The sequence below is a fragment of the Anomalospiza imberbis genome, chromosome 13 (genome assembly GCF_031753505.1).
Source record: "Anomalospiza imberbis isolate Cuckoo-Finch-1a 21T00152 chromosome 13, ASM3175350v1, whole genome shotgun sequence".
In the NCBI taxonomy this organism is placed as follows: domain Eukaryota; kingdom Metazoa; phylum Chordata; class Aves; order Passeriformes; family Viduidae; genus Anomalospiza; species Anomalospiza imberbis.
In genome coordinates, this window is record NC_089693.1 from 4,080,273 (window position 1) to 4,093,189 (window position 12,917).

The 12,917-nt window shown below is 47.0% G+C and overlaps 1 long non-coding RNA gene across 2 annotated transcripts in view; it reads left to right on the forward strand.

Annotated features, from left to right (window-relative positions):
* Positions 1-12,917, forward strand: part of LOC137481752 (uncharacterized) — a 79,760-nt gene that overhangs the window by 60,340 nt on the left and 6,503 nt on the right. Inside the window, exon 3 of one of the 2 annotated variants that reach the window (XR_011003645.1) lies at positions 11,852-12,131. The exons of the other annotated variant lie outside the window; for it this stretch is intronic. This is a non-coding gene — a long non-coding RNA (uncharacterized lncRNA). Of the gene's footprint in view, positions 1-11,851; positions 12,132-12,917 lie in introns of those variants that run through there. 2 annotated transcript variants of the gene reach the window in all.

Below are 12,917 nucleotides of genomic sequence, written 5' to 3' on the forward strand. Positions count from 1 at the left end.
CTATAAATACTCTGGAAGTTGGCCTGGTTTCTTGTGGAGGACTGTGGGCACGGTGCAGGCTGGGTGTGTGCACACGTGTGCTCTGCAGGGAGCTCCTCCCCGGTACTGAGCCTGCAGTCAGCCAGGCAGAGCAAACCACCACAGAGAGAAACATCCCCAGGCACGAGGCCTTTATTTACTTTTTCACCCTTTAAATTGCCTTGCAAGAATGTCAGGAGGCCATTACATAGCTCATCTGTCCCCCAGTGGGTGTCCTTCCCTGAGGTGGAGAGGAAAATGTTCAGACCTGGGTTGGATGTAAGCAAGCTGAGTCTTTCAGAGAAGGACTGGGGATGTAAAGATGAGGAAAACAACCAGGATTGTGACTAACAGGGTGAGCTGTGGGATGTAACAGCCTTTGTGTCACTAAATCTGCCTGGGGGCATTCATAAAGGACACGTGGAAGGGGACAGTGACTCTCTGCAGGGTGATGTGATAAGACAGAAACAGCCCTTGTATGGGGGATTTACCTACTGCAGTTCTGAGGGGAAGAAATTATTACTGCAGCTTCCAGGAAATGCACTTTATTAATTTATTTTGCTGCTTTTCCCTCCATGAGCAGGGGACTGAGAGCAAGCACCCAGACGATGGCTGGGTACCACGGGCTGGGAAGCCATCCATGGCTGGGGGTCTGTCTGCAGCAGCAGGAGGCACAGGGAAGCACACCAGGGCGACCACCAGCTCCCATAAATAAGTTCTCAAAATTCTTTTTATAGCAGAGCCTGAATAAGTCTTTTGAAGTCCAAAGTAAATGCTGCTTCTGGAACTTCTCAGTGGATTTTTATTAGAGCTGGCTGAGGCTGGAGGAAGCAGTCCCTCTGACGTCAGAGGTTTTATATCAGGCTGTTTCCATTTTTATACTGTGCTCCTCTGGGCATTTAAGACATTTCCTCTACAAAGCAGATCTGCCTGGAACTGCTTCATTCCCTTTTGCTCCGATTTACAGCAGATAAAAGTTCTTGCCCTGTTGCAAATTACTAGGATGTGTTTCAGTCTAATTCCAGGTATCACTGGGGGTTTATGTCAGTGGATATGTAGCTCTTTGGAGCACGAACCTTGGGCAGAACAGGTCTGCCATAAATAAGGGAGAAGAGATGCTGAGCCTGTTGCTGTGGATGCACGGCCACGCTCCCTGTCCCCGCGTGTCGTAAAATGCGTGGTGCTGCATCTGCTGGCTCCCCTCCAGGCGGCTGAGGCTGTTTGGCTGCGGCCAGACTTGTTGCATGTGTTCTCCATTCATCACAAGCCATGCCTGGGCTTGTCAAGGGCTGCCTTGGCCACGGGCAGAGCTGTGCCAGGTGAGCCATTGGCGGCTGGGCTCGCCTGGAGTTCCCTTCCCGCAGGTCTGGAGCGCGGCTCTGCGGCGAAGGCCAGGCAGTGGGGATGGTCTGACACGCCAATCACAAGTGTCACCTGCTTTAGCCAGCCACTCTTGGCTGAGAAAGAACCTGGACTTGTGCTCAGACCTGCAGGAGAGCAGATGGCTAATGTGGTCATGAGCCACCGAGCCGTAATCCCACATCCAAACTTGGCTTTCCACGGGAGCAGGAGTGAAATGTAGAGCATTAAATACAAAGCAAAGCAGAACCACGCCAGTGTAACCTGCAGTGATGGGAATTCAGGGCTGCTTTTAAGCAGCAGGGTTCTTAACTCCAGGCGTTTTCTATCTGTTTTTATTTCCCAAACCCTGCATTATCTTGTGTTGTGGTTTGATCCAGGACATCTTGTTAGGAGAAACATTATTTCCCTTTGGCAATTTCTCTTCTCTTCCTCAACTCTCCCACATTTTTTAAGCTCGCAGTGGGGAGATGAATATTTATACTTGTTGGAGCTCTGTCTGCTTTTATTTCCCCCCTTTCCTAATTTAACTCATCATGTTCAAATAGCACTAATTAAATCTGTTGTCGCTTAAAATGCAGTCCTGCCTTCAGCAGGCAAAATTACACCTGGACTTTTCTGAACTGGTCTGACCTTGGCAGGATTTCAGCAGAAATCAGTGGCACTGCTCAGTGGCTGGGATGGAGTTGGTGTCCATAGCTCAGAGTGAGGGCCTTGATTCTTTGAGTTACAGTCAGTGCTCGTGTCTCTCATGGTTTGTTGGCTCACACGGGAGGTTATGTGAGCATGACTACATCTTTGGTCTGGCTCAGCTCAGGCTCAACATCAGCTCAGTCAGCCAGGACAGGGAATTGCTGGGAGCCATTCAGATCCTCTGCACTGCTCTGCTCTTTGGAAAAGGTGTATTAGCCCAGAGTAGCAGTCAGCCCATGTGAGAGGGTCCATGGAAGTGACTGAGGGAGGACACGGTCACAGCTGGCAGCCAGAATCCCTGTACCACTGCTTCCTGGTGTCAGGCTTATCCCGGCCTTTCAGTACCCACATCATGAGAAATTGCAGGTAGGTTCCTGTGCCAGCCTTTGGCTGGAGTGTCCAGGACAGTGGGGTCACTTCTTGGATAAGTCTCTCATGTGGGTTCTGCCTGGGAGGAGGTACTTTCCCAGCCACCTGAATTCAACATGTGCTTCCAGCTGCCTGGGGCACTTTTTCTCATGATCTGTCCTGGACTCCTAAGTTTCTGTGCACAGCTGTCTTTCAGAAGTGGCTGGATTTAATGGCATGGGATTTTATTTATTTTTTTTTTTACCCTCCTTCCAGAGGTTTTGGTACCAACTATTGCATTCCTTCCCAAAGAAGAGCCAGAGACTCTGCAAACTCCCCATGAGACTTTGTGGTTGCAATTGGCCCATGATGGAGCAGCAATTTCATATGCTGAGATAGATATTCAGGTAGTAAATAGCTTTGAGAATTCTTTGGAATAAAAGATACATATCCCATATAAGTGTAATAGAACTAATTATTTTTATTGCTAGGACTATGCTATTCTATTTCTCTTGGGGTAGGAGACTTGCTTAGATCCAAGAAAAACTGCTACTGCCTCTGTGCCTGCCTCAGATTCCTGCTGCATGGTTAAATACCATGGGAAAGCACTTTTAATACAAACACTTGTTTGTAGGCAGACATTTAATTATCATATTACAGAATTCTGGAGACCAGATGCCACATGAGATTTCTGGCTGGGACACTGAGCATAAAACAGTGTCACATGCCCATGGAGCTGAAAACCTCAGCACAGTATTTGCACATTCCCATTCTCTGTAAAGAGCTTCCTGGATGATATTTCTGTGCAGATTATTCACGAGGAGTTGGAGTGCTGTAAGCTCGATGACGTCTTTGTGACTGGATCAGAGAACAAATATTGTGATCTTTTCAGCATCAGCTCCCTGTGAGTGATTAAATTTCTTCAAGGAATCTAGGTCATTTGCCAGGATCGGGGCACTGGGCATCTACAGAAAGGAAAGACAAAGTGGATTGTTTTTGTGCTTTTGAATCCTAAGTTATTGATAGTCCTGAATCTTTTGGGGAAATGCATGAAAGTCTCAGTGCATTATGGAGAATAATGCTACATGTAAATACCTCTGTGTAAAGGAAAGCGTGGAAGCTCCTTCTAATCCTCATATGGTTTGCAAGATTGAATCATTTTCTCAGGCAAGTAAGGATTGTATTTGTGAGTAAGAGTGTTCAGGGCTGTGTTTTCTCTCCTCATCCCTCTCTGCTTTTTCCTGCACCCACCGTAACTGCCTGCTGAGTCGCATTCCTGTCTCCAATGCTCCCTGTGCCCAAAGCACTTGTTCCCTTCCCTTCTTTTCCTGCCAGTTCAATTTAGTCCCAGTGTCCAGGTGGAGATGTGCTTCCAGCAAGGGCTCACTAATCCTGGGGAAACTCACCAGGAGAGATTCAGGAACTTTCAAATGTGCAGGAATTCTGAAGCAATCAGTTATTCTCTGTCCTCTTTTGCTGTTCACCTGTGGCAGTGGCTACAGGAGTGAGATGGTTTGGTTTCTAAAATAGTGGCACTGGAAAACACTGTGATGGCAGCAAAGACATTCCTTCCCTACAGGTAGAACCAGAAGGAGAAATCTGTTGGTTTCTTGGTCTGTTTCAGTGTCAGTTGTCAGGAAATCAGCCTACATCTTCCTACTTCGAGAACAGGAGATGAACTGGCAGAAAGGTTTCACTAACATATTTTTGGAACACAAAATCCCGTTTATCCTGCAGTGAAAGTGTGGCTTAAATGCCATCTGAAAATTTCAAAGTGACACTGCCTTGCCACTGTGCTGTGCTATAGGATGGGTAAGAGTCAGTAGCTCCAGGACAGCACACGTGCATCCCTCAGATCTGCCATCCTTTTTTACTCCTCACCTCTGTTCTGTCTCTGGGTCTGGTCTTTGCCTATGAAGACAAAACCAAACTGGAATGCTGTTCTATTCCATGTTATAAACCCATAGCTGGGGGACTTCCAGGAGCAGATATGGAGGTTTATAACTCTGCAGGTTTTTGGGGCTGTGGCTCATGAGCCAGCACTCCTGAGTTAAACCTGGAGCTAGGTGGGCATGTGCACTGCTGCTCAAAAGTCAAGCAAGGCATAAAACGTGCTGTAACCTTCCAGCACTGGCTCAGGGCTTCTCAGCAGTGTTGGCAGAATGTGATCACAGCCTGGAGGAGAGCCCCAGAGAGCTGCTCTGCTGAGAAGCTTCTGCTAAGCAGTGTCCCCTCTCAGAAAACAGTATTTTAATATGCCTCTGTCATTTCTGGTGTCAGGAAGCAGGAAGATTGTTTCTGGCTTTGTAGATACCCTGTGGTAGCAGAGACAGTCTCTTTTAATTCAGCATGTGTAAAGCAGCTCATGACCAGGGTCAGTGGCCATCTGGGCAGTGGCCCTCATGTTCACTCAGAGCTGGATCAGTATTTAGACTGCAACTGAGGCTTTACCAAGCTGCTTGCCTGGTACTGCAATGCCTGAGCTCACCAGAGGCCTGAGAACATCCGTGTGCAAAACTGAAAGTGGAAAAAAGAACAGGGGAAGGAGGATCCCACAGCTTAGGGGAGGGGTTGTGTCATTTGTTTGTTGTAGTTTTTGTAGGATCCTCCCCCCTTTATCCTGAGGTCATGAAATGTTTTTATTCCAGCAGTGTCATAGTATGAAGAAACAAAACCACAGAGTTCTGTTGCAATATAATCTGTTGGTGGAAATCATGTGTGTGTTTTGAAAGACCATAAGTTTCTTCACAGATCCCACTGATTAGTGTGTCTGAACTGTAAGCAGAGCTCTGGGCATCTGCCCTGCATTGCCACAGTGGATATGATGAAAAATGACCCATCATCCACCAGAAAACAATTCATTCTGTGACATACTGGGCAAATGTCTTGGGATTTTGAGGAAAACACTTTAGAGATGGGGGAGAGGGAAGGGAGATAGAGGTAGAAAATACCCTGTTAAATACCAGTTATAGGACTTTGGAAAAGTAGTCCAGGGACAGTCTTCACAGCTGCTCTTTGGTGACGCTGGAGTTGTAGTATCCCTGGCACACACCTTGGCTCAGCAGGAAGTTCTGCACTGGAAGCAGAAACATCATTTCCACTGTGTTCCCCAGGGAAGCCTGAAGGCTCTGAGAGTTTCTTATGCAGATGGAGTGAGGAGAAGGGACAAGGGCTGTGGCTTCAGAGGCTGTATCAGGAGGAGGATGTGCAGTCTGTGCAGGAGTGTTGCTGTTGCCATTCCTGCTGGAAGCAGAAGCCCCAGAAAGAGCTGAGTGTACCTGGTGCAGCTGGTGGGATTGGACCCTCAGGTTTCCCAGGGACAGTCTGCCCTGTATCTTTGGTCTTTGAGAAGAGAAAGAGGCAGTGTTGGTGTTTCTGTGATGCTGGCTGTATCTCCAAGTGGCCAGTGGGCTTGGAAAGGAGGGGATTCACACTATACTGCTGTGGATGGCTTACATGTCCTAGCTCTTTCCAGGAGTGAAAGCACTGGATTCTCCAGAAGTCAGGCTTTTAGTAGCAATGACTGAGATATTTGTCTTGCTAGAGCTGGCCAAGATACTGCCCAGAAAATCTCTTCTGGGAAGTGACCTCACAGATGGGCCTTGTGAGAAGGAAATGTTTTTTTCCAGTAATCATCCCTGGTTCCCGTTCTGCTTTGTGACTGCTGTGGCACTGTATGAGCTTGTGTGGAATCTCTGATGTCCCCAGGCTTGCAGGAGCCACATGGCCACGAGGACTGGTGGCCACCAGAGGTACTGGCCACGTGTCCAAGAGCATGGCCAGGATCAGCCACACACAGGCACAGTGTGAATGGATGGGCACCCTTGACATGTGAGGTTGATGTAAACACTTGTGGCTTTCTACATCTCTGAGTCTCACTGTGAGGTTTGGTGCAATTCTTCTTCCCTTTTTTTTTTTTTCTCAAATTTTTTTTTCCCCCAAAGTCTTGAGTTACTGTAGCCTCACAAATGAAATTGTTAAGGAGAACTATTTCAGACCAGTACCAAGTGGCACAGGATCAGGGGTTCAAATTTGCTTCCAGGAGAATCTCTTAAAATTGCTTAAAATCAGAGGCTCATTTTTATTCTGACACTTTATCTAACATTGAAATTCTTGTGAGTTTTGTTTTTTTTTTTTAACACAATAACTAAAATGGCCAAGGATTTCTTTAGGGTTATATTTGATGAATCTTATACTATTCAGAAGTGTCCTACAAAAGATTTTACTGTTCAGTTGTACCTAAATCCCAAACAACTTTCGGACCAAGCGGTATTATTTCAACATTTCACAACTTTTCAAAAAAATCTCATTTCAGTATTTTCAGCCAGTCAGAAATGGCTTTGTAATGAACCTGTAAAATCTGGGGGACTTGCAGTCCTTTACTCTGCTCTGTCAGGTCCTTCTGTTTTCAGATGATTACATTTAATAATGGTAATATTCAGTGTTAATGACTGGGGAAGGGTTTTTTGTTTTCCAAAGGTGTTTTTGGGACCTGGGGGGGATTAATCCAGCCGAGGTCACGCTCTAAACTCTGTGAGACCAAAAGGGACCTCCTGGACCTCTTTGCTTTGCACACAGCCATGGAATTTCAGCCTGTGAAATATTTGTGTCTTCTCAGCTAGCCTATTGTGACTCTGAAAGCATTAACAGGACAGTTAAAGGACGTTTAGACCACCTGAGGCTTCAGGTGGTGCAGAAGTGAAACCCCCACGGGCTCACCCCTCCCTGGGCTCCCCCACTCGGGCAGCAGAGCCGTGGAACAGCTCATTGCGATGGAAATGCAAACAAGAGCTGTCAGGACATTTCTGCTCAAAGGTCACTGGTAAATGACAGACACTTAAATGCTGTTTTGTCTCTGTTCCACAAGCTGGAAAATAATAGGATTGGATTTTGATCAAGAGCTCTGTTTTATTCCCTCCAGTCATCAGCTTTGTGGTGTCCTGGACACTAAGACGAAGCATAGCTGATGGTAAAGGGAGGAGAGCTCTGAGGGTTCATTTGTTTTTTGGATTATTTTGGAGTTCAGCTGTTTATCTACAGTGAGCACTGCTGTCTTTGGGACATGGTCTGTTTTTTCTGATGCTTTCCAACCTGAGGCTGCTGGCCCCAGGCTGGCTGGTTGCTGAGGCAGCCCTTGTGACACCCCAGCTCCCTGGGTGCCCCAGTGCTGGCGGGTGGGGCAGAACAACACGCAGCCAGTGAATATCTGGGTTCTCTGATCATTTGATACAAGGGCAAAGCACAGCTCTTCTGCAGGAAGGCAGTTTCTGTTCCATCAGAGAGACATGAGTGATCCTCACCCCTCTGAGATGGGGAGAGGAGTCTCCTGGCCAGCAGGATTGGGAGCAGAGTCATGTTAGCCCTGGGTTGAACATGTGGGAATGTGATCTTGATGTGCAGAATAGCAAGGTCCTTACTATTATGTTCCCAGCTATTTAAAATTAACATTTTCTGAACCCTTATGCAGCCCAGTGTCCGCCCTTGAAGAGAACAATGGAGTGCCATGTTTGGGGGTAAGCAAAGGCTGCTGCTGTCAGTCCTCAGCCTGCAATGTGCCCTTTGCTCAATGTGCCTCAGTGGATGGAGACTTCACCCTGTGTTTGAGCATTGTTTGGTCATTTCATTTCATTCCTGATAGTCTTTCCACTTCCATTACATCCCCTGAATAATTCCTGTTTGGAGGACAGTGCAGTAAGTGACTTCTCCCTAATCTGATTTCTGATTCTTAGTGGCCTGGATAGACCAGCATTAGTTTGCTATTTCAATCTGATCCATCAGAGTCCTCTGCTCTACAGGGTTGCTCTTTTATATCACGTAGGTGGCAAAACCACAGCTTGATGCAGCTGGTGTCCAATGCAGAGCCAAGCAGGTCATGTGTGTGTGGAGCAGAGAGGATTATCAGTCTCCCCCTGTGCCAAAACCAGGGCAGGGGCTGAGCACAGAGGTCTGGTGTTGACCAGAGCTACTGAGGAGAAAAGGGCCCGAGAACAGTGTGTGTGTGTGTGTGAGGCAGTGCAATGATAACTTTATATATCAAGTGAATGCTTCGTCGTCTGGATGCTGGAAAGGTTCATTTGACCCCCTTTGTCACCCCAGTTCTGCAAATAATGGACTGTTTTGGAGTGTAACTGGAAATAGAAATCCCACTAAAACAATTGGTTTAATGTGTCTGGTGGAAGCTGCAGTTCAGCCAGTCATCAGTCATGGCTGAACGAGGGGAAGAGTGTCAGGGTGGGGATTGGCATGGGCTTTGGGCTGGAAAGTCATTCCACTCTCCTTTATGACATGCCACACTGCTCCTTGCTGTCCAAACCCTTACTGATGGATTCTGGACTGGAAAGAGAGAAAACAGAAAGGAGGGAGGTACAGCAGTCTTCTCCTGAATTGAGGGACCTGAATGTTGTAGAAAGAAGCTGCATCTGCCATTCCATTGGAAAGTCCTTTCTGGGAATTGGGTGAGGTTGGGAATGCTTTGGGGATATGCCAGACTTGTGGGCCCCCTGGAAAGACCTTGCAGTCAGATGTAGTTATGGCCTCCCACCTTTGCTCCAGAGCACCTGGCTCAGGAAAAGCACAACACAAATCACTGACAGGGTAATGAGGAGAGGATCAGGGTGGGGAGAGCTTTGGGACCAGTGATTGTTGGATTCTGGAAAAGGACTCCATGAGTTATGGAGTTTGAATATGTTCCTCATCCTTTTGGGGTTTCCCTTTCTCCTAGCACCCTGTCAGACATATTCATTGCTCAAACCCAATGAGATTTCTTGGCTTGGCATTGCAAGGCTGCGTGTCCAAACCCAATCTGAAATTCCACCATCCTCCCTAGCTCTCTCCACCAGCCTCAACCTGCAGGAGAGCACATGATCCTCCTCACATCTCTCAGATTGTGGTTAGCAGGGCAGGAAGATGAAGAAAACAGCCTGTTTTTTCCACAGTTCAGCATGTGACCGAGGTGGCGTTTTGTTTTTTTTTTTTTTTTTTTTGCCAGCAAGTAACAGCAACGTGGTTGAGCTGACTTTTCAAGGGCTGCAATTCTCAAAGGCCTCTTGCTGCTTTGCAAACTCTTTTGCAAAATCCCAAAGCTTTGGAAACTGCTGGATAAGATTGCACAAATCTCAGAGCAGCATGTGCAAAAGTCAGTTGTTCTGCTGCCTGTGCCACCAGTTTAGATAAACTGAGCAGCAACTGTGCCTGCCCCCAGGCAGAGGTGTTAGTGGGAAAGGTGCACACTGGGACAGGGTGGATTTTCCCAGGAACTGTTGAATGTCTCTCTCTGTCGTGCGCCACCATCACAGGTTTCTGCTGTCACTTTTTGTCACGGTTTAGCCCCAGCTGGCAGCAAAGTACAGCAGCACACCCACTCGCTCATTCTCTCCCCGGTGGGGAGGAGCATCAGAAAGAAAAGTGAAACTTGTGGGTTGAGGTAAGAACCGTTTATTAATTGAAACAAAATGTAACATATTCATGCTAATTGTAACAATAGGAATTGTAAGGACAAAGAGAGAGAGAGGAGTAAAACCCAACACAGTTGATCACCATGTGCTGACTGATGCCCAGACTGTCTCCAAGGAGCTCCCAGCCCACTCCCCCCAGTTTATATGGTGAATCTGAGATTCTCTAGTAGAGAATATCCCTTTGGTCAGTTCTCTTGGCTGTGCTTCCCCCCTCTTTCTTGTACACTTGCTTACTGGCAGAGCATGGGAAACTGAAAGTCCTTGATTTGGAGTAAGCATTTGTAGGTAACAATTAAAACATCGGGGTGTTATCTACATTATTCCCCTGCTAAATCCAAAACACAGCACTGTACCAGACAATAACAAGAAAATTATCTCTATCCCAGCTGAAAACAGGATGCCTTTGAGGAGAACTGGGTTTAGCATGAGGATGAATCTACAAGTGTGAGAAATATCCCTGTGAGCTGCATCCTGCTGCTCTGGTGGGACCCTGGCTTGGGTCTGAGTGTGCTGAGGGGGGTCATTCCAGCAGAGTCAGGACTAAGCTGGATTAAGCCACGAGCTTTCTGGGTGCCTCCTCCACTGAGGTTTTCTCCAGCTTGGCAGCTTCCAGCGGTCTTGCAGTGTTCCTGGTGTAGGCACAGGGTGAAATGGTTCCTTGACTACACAGAAACTACTGCAGCTCCTGGCCTGTCCCCTGTCACCTCTGGTGTCAGAGAGCAAGGCAGGGATTTAGGAGTCCACTGACTCCTGAATCCCCCAGGAAAACTGCTGTGATGTGTACAGATTGTAGGCTGACTGTAGAACTGATGGATATGTATTATGGGGATTACTGTAGTGCTTATTGAGCGTTTGGAGATTTTGGTATAAAGGCTTAAATATTTTATTATTATAAAGGGATTGAGTGTTTGAAGCTAAAAGCAGAAGTTTCTGCTATCTGAAATAAACAGCTATGAGGTAGGTAAAACTGGTAGCAAGTTTGTGTGCTTGGTGAATTCAGCACAAAAAGCAGGATATAGTAAAGACTGATTGGTCAGTAGCATTTGAAGAGTTTTCCAGGACAAGCTTATTGGAAGTACAGAGTGATTGGTAACTACAGCTTTGACTCTGCCTGGTGGGAAATGTTTTCACATGCTGGTTATGGGCACAGAGGCAGGTGACCCTCTGTCCTTTCTACATCGTGCTGAATCCAGCCTAGTTGAAACCATGTCTGGTTCTGGACCCAGAAGGCTGAATTCCAGACAAATGTTAAAATCTTTTTTGCATTTTTGTGCCTGTCCCTGACACCAAGAGTTTTGGGGTAGAGTGAAAATGTGCATAAATGTGCTCACTAGGTCTGGAGCCAAGGTCTAAGCAGGGAGCATTCCTCTGTCATATCCTGCTTTTCTTCCCCAAAACTCCTGTATCTGTTGCCTCCAGTCAGAGGTAGTGAGAAGAGTATCCAGTATCCTACAAAGCAGCATGGTCTGTTCTTCATTTCCAAACCTTTGCCACTGTTGTTCTACTTAGGGGTGGATCACAAAAATAATTACCTAAATGAACTGGGCGCCGAAACACTGTAAGTGATCGTGTACTCCACAGAATAACAATGATTAGGTCACCCTCCTTGCTTATCTCAGGTTCCCACCCTTAAAATAAGGGCAGCAATATTTTTGCTTTTAAAAGAGCAGGATTAACTTGTTCATGTGTGAAGTATTAATCGTTGTTATTATTATTACTCATATGGATGGCAGGGAAGCACCTAATGAATTCTGGTAATGTTATAATAGGCTGTGGCTGCTATTGGCATGACTAACCCTGACAAATTTACTGGGCTGCCTGTTTATCCTAAAGCAAACTGTACCGTGTACTTGTGGTCCCTCACCAAGAGATCACCGTGGCCATGAGGTTTGTATGGTGCTGATGGTTTTGTGTTGCCCCTCCATCCTTTCCAGCCTGGCTCATTCAGTAGAGTGTCTCAGATGTGCCTCTCCAAATAGGAGCTGCCCAGGGTGTTTCCCTGCTGCCCAGCAGTGGCAGGGTCTCTCCGGAGCCCTTCCTTCCCTTCTGCTTTAAAAGACAGAGAGAAGCAACTCAGATTTCCAGCTGTGGATTTTGGATGCTTTCCAAAAAGCGAGTCCTTTGGCTATCAGAGAATCAATGCAGAAAAACAAATTCCTTCCGAGTGTGTCCTTGATGGAGACTAAATATTGTTTCACCCTTTTTTCTTCATAGTGTTTGTAATTACATTCCTTCAAAATCTGCCAGAAGTGCCCTGGGGTGCCTGGGGTGAGAATGCCACATATTTGAGTAGGTAGGAGTGAGAGTTGAGTCTGCTGTTGGCTCTCAGGCAGGTGTGACACCATTTACCCCCTTCACAGCCATCACTCAGGGAAGGAGCAGCATTCCAAGTGAGCTGTCCTGCCCAGGAGCTCTGCCTAATCCTCCACGAGGCTGTGGAAGCCACACACCCCTTTCTGGTTAGGGCCACCTCTTCCCGGCTGCTGCTGGCCTGGAGCCCACACCATCCCCACAGATGCTTTTGGTGCTCACCTCTCCCTCCTCCCAGTGAATTTTCAGCCAAAGGCCACCTCTGGAAGTTGACTGTGGGATGTGTTGTGTCACTCCCTGTGCAGCTCATGACTCAGCAGTTGTACAAGTTTCGTACCTGTCAAGGACATGCCAGAAACCACAAATGTTCCTAAGCCAGCAACAGCAAAAGCATCTGGGAGATTCCACTCAGCTGAAGACAACGTCTGCAGTAGATTTTCTTGCAAATTGGTTTCATTTCATTGCCAAGAGATGAGAGCAGGAAAAGGATGCCAAGGGATGAGGGCAGGAAAGCCAGCATCTGGATTTCCAGAGCCTGGAAAGCCCGAGATCATCAAGAGAACAAGTGACACATCACTGTGCACTGCAGTCTGTTGAAGGGGAACAAAAACACTCCTGGAAGCAAGGCCATGAAACCACTGAATATTTTAGGAAAATCTCAGGCTGTGAGATCAATTAAAACACTGAGGTGCAAGAGAGCAAAATGCAAACATCTCTGCAGGTGTCAGCCTGAAA